The 7,411-nt window shown below is 44.3% G+C and overlaps 1 protein-coding gene across 2 annotated transcripts in view; it reads right to left on the reverse strand.

The window, feature by feature from the left end:
- The window catches only part of NLGN4X (neuroligin 4 X-linked), a 289,436-nt gene extending 282,584 nt beyond the window's left edge, over positions 1–6,852 (reverse strand). For both annotated transcript variants that reach the window (XM_034649474.1, XM_034649472.1), the window contains exon 1: positions 6,758–6,852. The gene's annotated coding sequence lies outside the window, so the exon portion shown is untranslated. The remainder of the gene's footprint in view (positions 1–6,757) is intronic.
- Positions 6,853–7,411: the final 559 nt, after the last annotated feature.

Genomic DNA, 7,411 nt, shown 5'->3' on the forward strand with positions numbered 1-7,411 from the left:
CTTTAAAAAAAAAAAAAAAAAAAAAAAAAGAAATACAGAGAGGGCACAGGTACAGAGCAGCAAGATGGTGCCTTTCAGACGTGCAAGATTGCATTGCATTTCCAAATACAGGGCACGTAAGAACCGTAGATGAAAGATCCTTAACCTGCATCTGGCTCACAGCATGGGTGAGGACGTGTACGCCATTAAGAGCTGGTGTTTGCTTTCTCAGCCCTGAACAGTCAAATCATTTTGTAAGTTCTTCTGAAAGCCCTTCAGCCACTTCTATACAAAAACAGAATTGCTCCAATGACTCCTTAAAATAGAAGATCAATGCATTGATCTTCAGCGACACAAAAACAAGATGGCGTCACCGTTGAAAATGGCTTCTTTAAAAAGAATTAGACTAGCTGATACTTCTAACAAAGTCATGATTATAAAAGGCTTTTAGACACAAATCCTAACAGTGACAGACCAAAGGAACACCTATCCTGAAACACTAACTCTGCGGGAAGCCCACTTCCCATTGTAAACGTCCCCTTTGTCATGAACCGGTAACTTTGGAAAGGTAAGAAATTCATGAGGACGCACATCTTGGATCCAGAGTGCTCTTCATTCATCCCATGCCCTTTGCTTATCACCTTGCCAGATTTTATTTGTTAACCTTCTTCCCCGAACAGCATAATTTGAACAAGCCAATCAATTAGCATTAAAAGCACAACTGAAAGACCAAGCGTTCCCCAAGGAAGGCTCGAATTTTCTAAGTAATTGAGAAGAAAATATAGCAGCTAAAATACTAGTCCATTTAGAAGACTTAATTACAGATAGGTCAATGCTAAATAATTTATATCCTTCTGTGCATATATATGAGACTAGAACAAATACTGGGGAGAGGAACAAGTTTCTAGAGTCTCCACTGTACTGTGTCCAAGTGCCTGTTACCTATAGACAAACGCCGTAAGACACTGTATTTATTTTCTTCTTACTCCAGGTTCACCAAATTCAAGGAAGAAAATAATATTTATTCATCTCTGGGTAAAAATAAAATGCTTGGTTTCCTGAATGCGATACTGGGATTTATAATAAGAAAAATTGATTCGATCTTCATCTTTCTAGGACAGAGCTCCTAAAACCCTTGGAATTTACTAAGCGATGAGAGCAAGGAAGGTGCTTTTGGTTAGGTTATGAGGTGATTTTTGGAAAGCATCTAGGCATGGGTGCTGGTTGCTAGTAGAGACATCTGTGTGATTGATGAGAGGGTTGGAACTTTCTGCCCTACCTCTGACCTACCTACCTCTGACCCCTGGGGAGGGGAGAAGGGCTGGAAGTTGGATCAGTCTCCAGCGCCCAGTGATTTAATCAATTGTGTCTGTGTAATGAAGAAACCTCCATAAAAACCCAAAAGGATGGGGTTCAGAGGGCTTGCGGGTTGGTGAACATGGGGAGGCTTGCAGAGAGAGGCAGACGTGGAGAGACCATGGATACTCCATGCCCTTTGTCCATACCTTGCTCGGGGCTGTTGCTGAGTTATACTCTAGTGGACAGTGTTTAGTATAAACCCTTACTGTAGTGCATAGCATGTTTCTCTTTGAGTTCTGTGAACCAGCTGATTTAGCAGATTAATGGAACCCAAGGAGGGGACTGTTGGAACCTCTGATCTACACAGCTCGTGGGTCAAAAGTGCAAATAACAGCGTGAACTTGCAACTGCCGTCCGAAGTATAAGGTGGGTAGTGTTGCGGGACTGAGCGCTTACCCTGTGGGATCTGACATGGTCTCCAGATAGACAGTGTGGGCATCACATTAAATTGTAGGACACCCAGCTGCTGTCCGAGACCTGCTTTACAGTGTGCGAAGCCCTCCCCAGCCCACATATCTTCATTGGTGGTCAGTCCCCCTTACTAAAACTTATTTTCTGTAATAATGTAGTCATGGTAAGAAAGACCTGCGGAGGGATTTTCTGCATAGTAGAAAAAGGTTGCATCCTCTCGAAGGCCGGTCAGCTCCAGACCAATTTGTAGGGCAGCTTCAGGCACCAAAGGATGTCTTCCCAGAGTCAGAGGAAATCGGCATCCTGCGGGCTCACTGCCTTCCCTTCTCGGCTGAAGGGACAGGAGCAGGTAAGAGGGCTCGTCCAATGGCACTGGTCCACGAGGTCTGCTTAGCCAGGACTAGACCTCGCCCCACTTCAAAACCACGGGCTTGAGCTCGTTGACCTGCATTCACCCACCACTTCCTGAGACTCTCCAACATTGCATGCACTGGGCGCAGTACAGGGAAGAGTGAAAATTTTCTCCTTCAATTCCCAACTGCATATGAAGGACACTGCGAAGGTTCGTGTAAGGGGATGAGGAACGATGTTCCAGTCCAGTGTATTGACCATGTTCGTGTGGATTAAGTTACATTCTAACTCACCAAAGTCCTAAGTGTTGTCTTCCCCCCTCAACCCCACGTCATGGTTTAATAAACTCATACTGAGGGACACCACGGAAACTCTTGTTTCAGCGATCGTTATAGAATGGGAAAGAAGTAGGGCCGATAAAGTAAGATTCTTAAGCAAAAGATCCTCCATCACGTACAAGTGAAATGTATTTTGTTAATATTTACAAGGACAGCACACCAAGTATGACATCCGACAACCTACCAGAGAGAAACAAAACAACCCCATTTCCCTATGGATATTAATTACCCACTTCAAGGAGGCATGCTGAGTCAGAATTATCTTGCTCTCGAATTCTCAAACGCACCAAACGTGGAATCAGTGAACTCCCTGGCTTTAACTTCATAAAATGTACTCTGTTTAAAAGTTGTGAAACAGAATAAATAAATCACAATAATTAATCAACTGTTCTTTTCTTCTAGATTGCAAAAGAGATGGACGGCGGCATGGCCACACCAGTCAAGATGGCTCCCCACGGTCAACGGGCTTAACTGTGAACCTGAGCCCCAACAGACACAGCAATGAGAATTACGGCTACGACAGCTAAAGACGACGCAAGCTAAGCGGTCTGTGTCCGCGGATGTGGTCGTCAGATCTCTCCCTGGTGCGCAGAGATTTCACAGGTGACATTCCCAAGTGCCCTCAGCCCCCACTCATGCATGCATCCCACGTTGCAGGTTACAAACCCCTGCTCTGTGTCTCAACGGGCGTAGAGGAGGCAGGAACAGAATTCACAATATGAAAATATATACTATTATATACATATATGTACATACATATATCTTATGTATATATGTGTACATACATAATGCATGAAGGCACATGTCATATGCATATATGCACATATGCATGTATTATATGTGCATACATAACAATTTGTATTAATATTCGTGACCGATTTGTGAATCCAAGATGTTCTGCATGAACGGCCCTCCCATCCTCCAAGGAATCATGCCATGCCCTAAAGTATGGATGGGGAAACTCACTGTGTACGGTCAAATAACAAATATTTTTGGCTTTCCAGTCCCTGTGCTCTGGGACAATCATTTAACTCCGACACAGCAGGTGTAAAGGAGCCATTGCCAAAAATGTAAATGCCAGGGTATGGCTGCGTTCCGATGAAACTTTATAGAAACAGATGACTTGCCCACAGGTCATGGGCTGGCTCACCTTATGCCTGCACGTGTTTCAAACATTGAGTTAATTTACGTCCTCCAGGGAGCAACAAAATTAACTTATGCATAAATAACTCATAAGTAAAATGATCTACTGACTAGATACACTTGTCCCCTTTTTTCTGTTCTGAAATATATCACTTGGGCAGAAAAGCAGCGTTAAATCAGGGCGGGGAAACCAAGCAGTATTGTATTGGAAGAAAGGAAACATTACGGGCTTGGAAAAGAGTTGAAAGGAAAAGGATCATGGAGAACAAAAACAAAGTATTTATATTATATCTTACATAGGAATACCATATAATGACTTCACATACGTTATATTTACATTGTAAATTTTATATTATGTTTAGGTCTATATCCCAGTGGCTGTACCAAATGGAGTTACAGAACTACGCTGAGTCCCTCTGAATCACAAAATGTTTAATAAAAGATCTACTGGCATAATGAGTTCAGAGTTAAGTACAGTATAAACAAACTATCTCAACATTCAAATCTATTCTTAGCCCCTACGCTAGTCATCGTAAAGAGCTTTGATATACTCATAAATTCAGTTCCATATAATCCTGAACCCAATTCCTGGTTCATCTCTGGATCCCTTCACTTAAAAATGAAAATTAGGATCCCAGGACTGCCGTGGAAGGACGTTTCCTTGGTCATCAGTTTTGAATTGAACTGATAAGCCATCTTGGGAATAAAATCAAGGAATTTCTAAAGCCGTCCCAGACCCCTATGAAAATACACTGCGAAGAGTCTCCTTTCGGAGAGGTTACAAGACCAGAAAATGCTCAGGCAACACTGCACAGAAAATGTGATTCAAGTGGCATACGTTGAAATTTTCAAGTGGCAAAGAGGCTTCCTGAATGACCTGTGTTTTCCTAGGCAGCTGGTTTTCTTCATTTATAATCACAGATGCCCCATAGTGAAGGGGGAATGGATGCCTGTCTGTCTATTCTTTACATCTATCAGCAGCCCGAACACCAAGAAGGAACCACTTAGCAGCAGACCTAGATCAAGACATCGTTGCCCCCTGCACAAGCCCACCCCCCTCGTGAATGACAATGACTCCAAATGAAGACCCAGGAGCTCTGAGTTCTCATGGAGACATGCCGGGAATGTTTGAACAGGACATCCGTCATGAGCTTTGCATGTAGCCACACCGTCCTCAGGATATAATACAGGAAGTTCCAACTTGGGATCACCCCTCATCGAGGCCACCGCAAAGCGTGAGCACCAAGCACGCCCCGATTCTAGACGGGCATTTAGAGAAGCTCTTGCACATGCACCCGTCCAGAATGCCTGGGGGTGTCCAAGNAGAATGCCTGGTGGTGTCCAAGACAGACAGAGCCTAAGTGCACGTGGCCAAAACCAAAAAGGCCTCTCTACCTTCAGAAGTCCTCATTCTCCTCTCCTGACAGTGCATCTGTACAATGTTCCCTCTGGGTTTCATTCTGCGAGCTGTCTCATGACGAGCTGTGATGGGTCCCTGGCTCGGAGCCCAATGCCAGACCTATTACCACGGCTTCTCCTGGGAAGCAGGACAGCCCGACTGTATTAAACAGAGCGCTCCTAGCACAGTGGCTACCGAGACGATTCTGACCGAGCCGCATCGGGTCGCCATTCCAAAATCAGACCGTGTGAGAAGGAAGACAAATTGTTCCAACACTTCATGCCCCGGTTAGATAGCAATACTCCCCCAGATTGGAAAAAGGAGATAAAAATGGGGGGGGAGGGGCGCCTGGGTGGCGCAGTCATTAAGTGTCTGCCTTTGGCTCAAGGCGTGATCCCGGCGTTCTGGGATCGAGCCCCACATCAGGCTCCTCTGCTAGGAACCTGCTTCTTCCTCTCCCACTCCCCCTGCTTGTGTTCCCTCTCTCGCTGGCTGTCTCTGTCAAATAAATAAAATAAAATCTTTAAAAAAAAGGGGGGAGAATCCCCCCATTTTTTTTTAGCAAACTGCTAATGATGATTTAGGTATATGTGCTGACGAGAAACGCCTGTGTATGTTGAATGCCTTTGATAAAATAACCTATACAAGCTAAAAATAGTGATCATTTTGACATCCATAATCATCTTCCAAATTTGCATGTTAATAACAAAAGGGGAACAGCGTGAGTCTTTGTCAATTAAAAATAATCTTTGAAAAAAAACCAACTAGCACTCTTTTTTTTTTTATGGGCAGGAAATGGGGGAGGAGTCTGGAAATCCACTTTGTTGGGAACCAGGTTCTCATATAAAAAACCCGATCTTGACAATCCTGGAGAATCCAGGAATCCTACATAAGTTTGTTACCGACAGCGGAAAGAAATGGAAATTACGTGGTCGGCTGTAAAGAAGGTGAAAGCCACTTGTGGTCTCAATGGTGGAAAATGCCTGGAAGCTTGGTACTCACATGGATGAGACAAATGGTAGATAACGAATATGTGAGTGATACAATCATAAATACCAGCTTAGCACGGCTCGGATTGACAGCTGAGCCAAGAAAAGACAGAACCATTTACCTGAAACATATTAAAACACATCCTTTCTCAAATCTAAGCATGGGAAGGGACGGGTCCAGATTTGGAAGCGTGCAATGATTTTATTAACAAGTGCTCAGAACCAGAGATCAACAACAGTAGTCTACCCACTTCCCCTTCCTTGGGATCTGCTCTATCTCTGTTCTCCAGATAGAGAAAGATCCTGTGGCCTCAGTGGACCCTCGGCCCGCATTAAGCCGTACCTCTGACATTTTGGATCTCATTCTCGAGGGGCTAGCAGCATTCAAATGCCCCCGTAGCTTGAGATGCTCACTGTAGAACAAAGTGGCCTTCCAGTGGCCAATGGGCTTGAGGGTACGTCTTGGAGCGGTTTATACAAGGTGAGTCAGAAGGCTGCCCTCTCATTTGTGTATACTTAATTAATGAGACACACTCAGCCTTACGGCTATTTGGAGGAACCAGCAATTATTACAAAACCCTAAATTTCTAACGCACACCATTATATGCACTCCAAATGAGCTTGAAATCACTGCTTTGCACTTTGGTTCATTTCCAATAGAATATGAGGAAGAAAACTATTTTTCCCACCAAAGTAGCCAGAAAGCACTGCTCGATTTGATTTACCCAGGCTGTAAATGCATCAATGACGTAAGTCGGCAGAAGTCAATGATCACTTTTGATACTCACCATTACGTTGTCCTTGTAAGAAGATGCTTTTAAAAATGCCTCCATGGACATAAACTTGCCGTCTTTTCCATCTCAACACATTTGTCCCTGTTAAAACAAAAGCAACAAAGAGACATATCGGTCCACTCAATAAAAGAGATTGGTGTGCCTGCTTCCACGCCCAGGTTCTATTGCTCACATAAGCTTTCTTTTGGGTTGTAATAGAAACTAACTGGTAATGGCAGAAAGTGAGTCTTAACTGGGTTCTTAAAACGTCCAGCTGCTGAGCATGACGGGACATCTGCACAGGTGTGGCTGACAGTAGAAGCCACAGCCCGCCGTGCTGGTCCTCACGTGGCATGAGGATTTAGCGTCAGCGGACACAGATTAAGGTTTCCAGGCTGGCCTGCATTCATTGGCGCTCCGTTCTATGTTGATAGATGACAATCTTCTTAGCCCATGTCTATGTCTGATCTCGCTTACTTAAGAGTTCTAAATCTTTGCCAAATGCAATTGGTGAAGAGAGTCAATCCGTGTTTTAGAAATCATTTATTTGCAAGAACTAAGCCTCAGCCTGCAGACACTGCTCTTTCCCCTACAGCAACGGGGCAGGACGGGCGAGACCCAACACCGCGCTCGCTATTTGCTTGACTCTGTCGGCTGTGACAAAACGCG

The sequence above is a fragment of the Ailuropoda melanoleuca genome, chromosome X (genome assembly GCF_002007445.2).
Source record: "Ailuropoda melanoleuca isolate Jingjing chromosome X, ASM200744v2, whole genome shotgun sequence".
Lineage (NCBI taxonomy): Eukaryota > Metazoa > Chordata > Mammalia > Carnivora > Ursidae > Ailuropoda > Ailuropoda melanoleuca.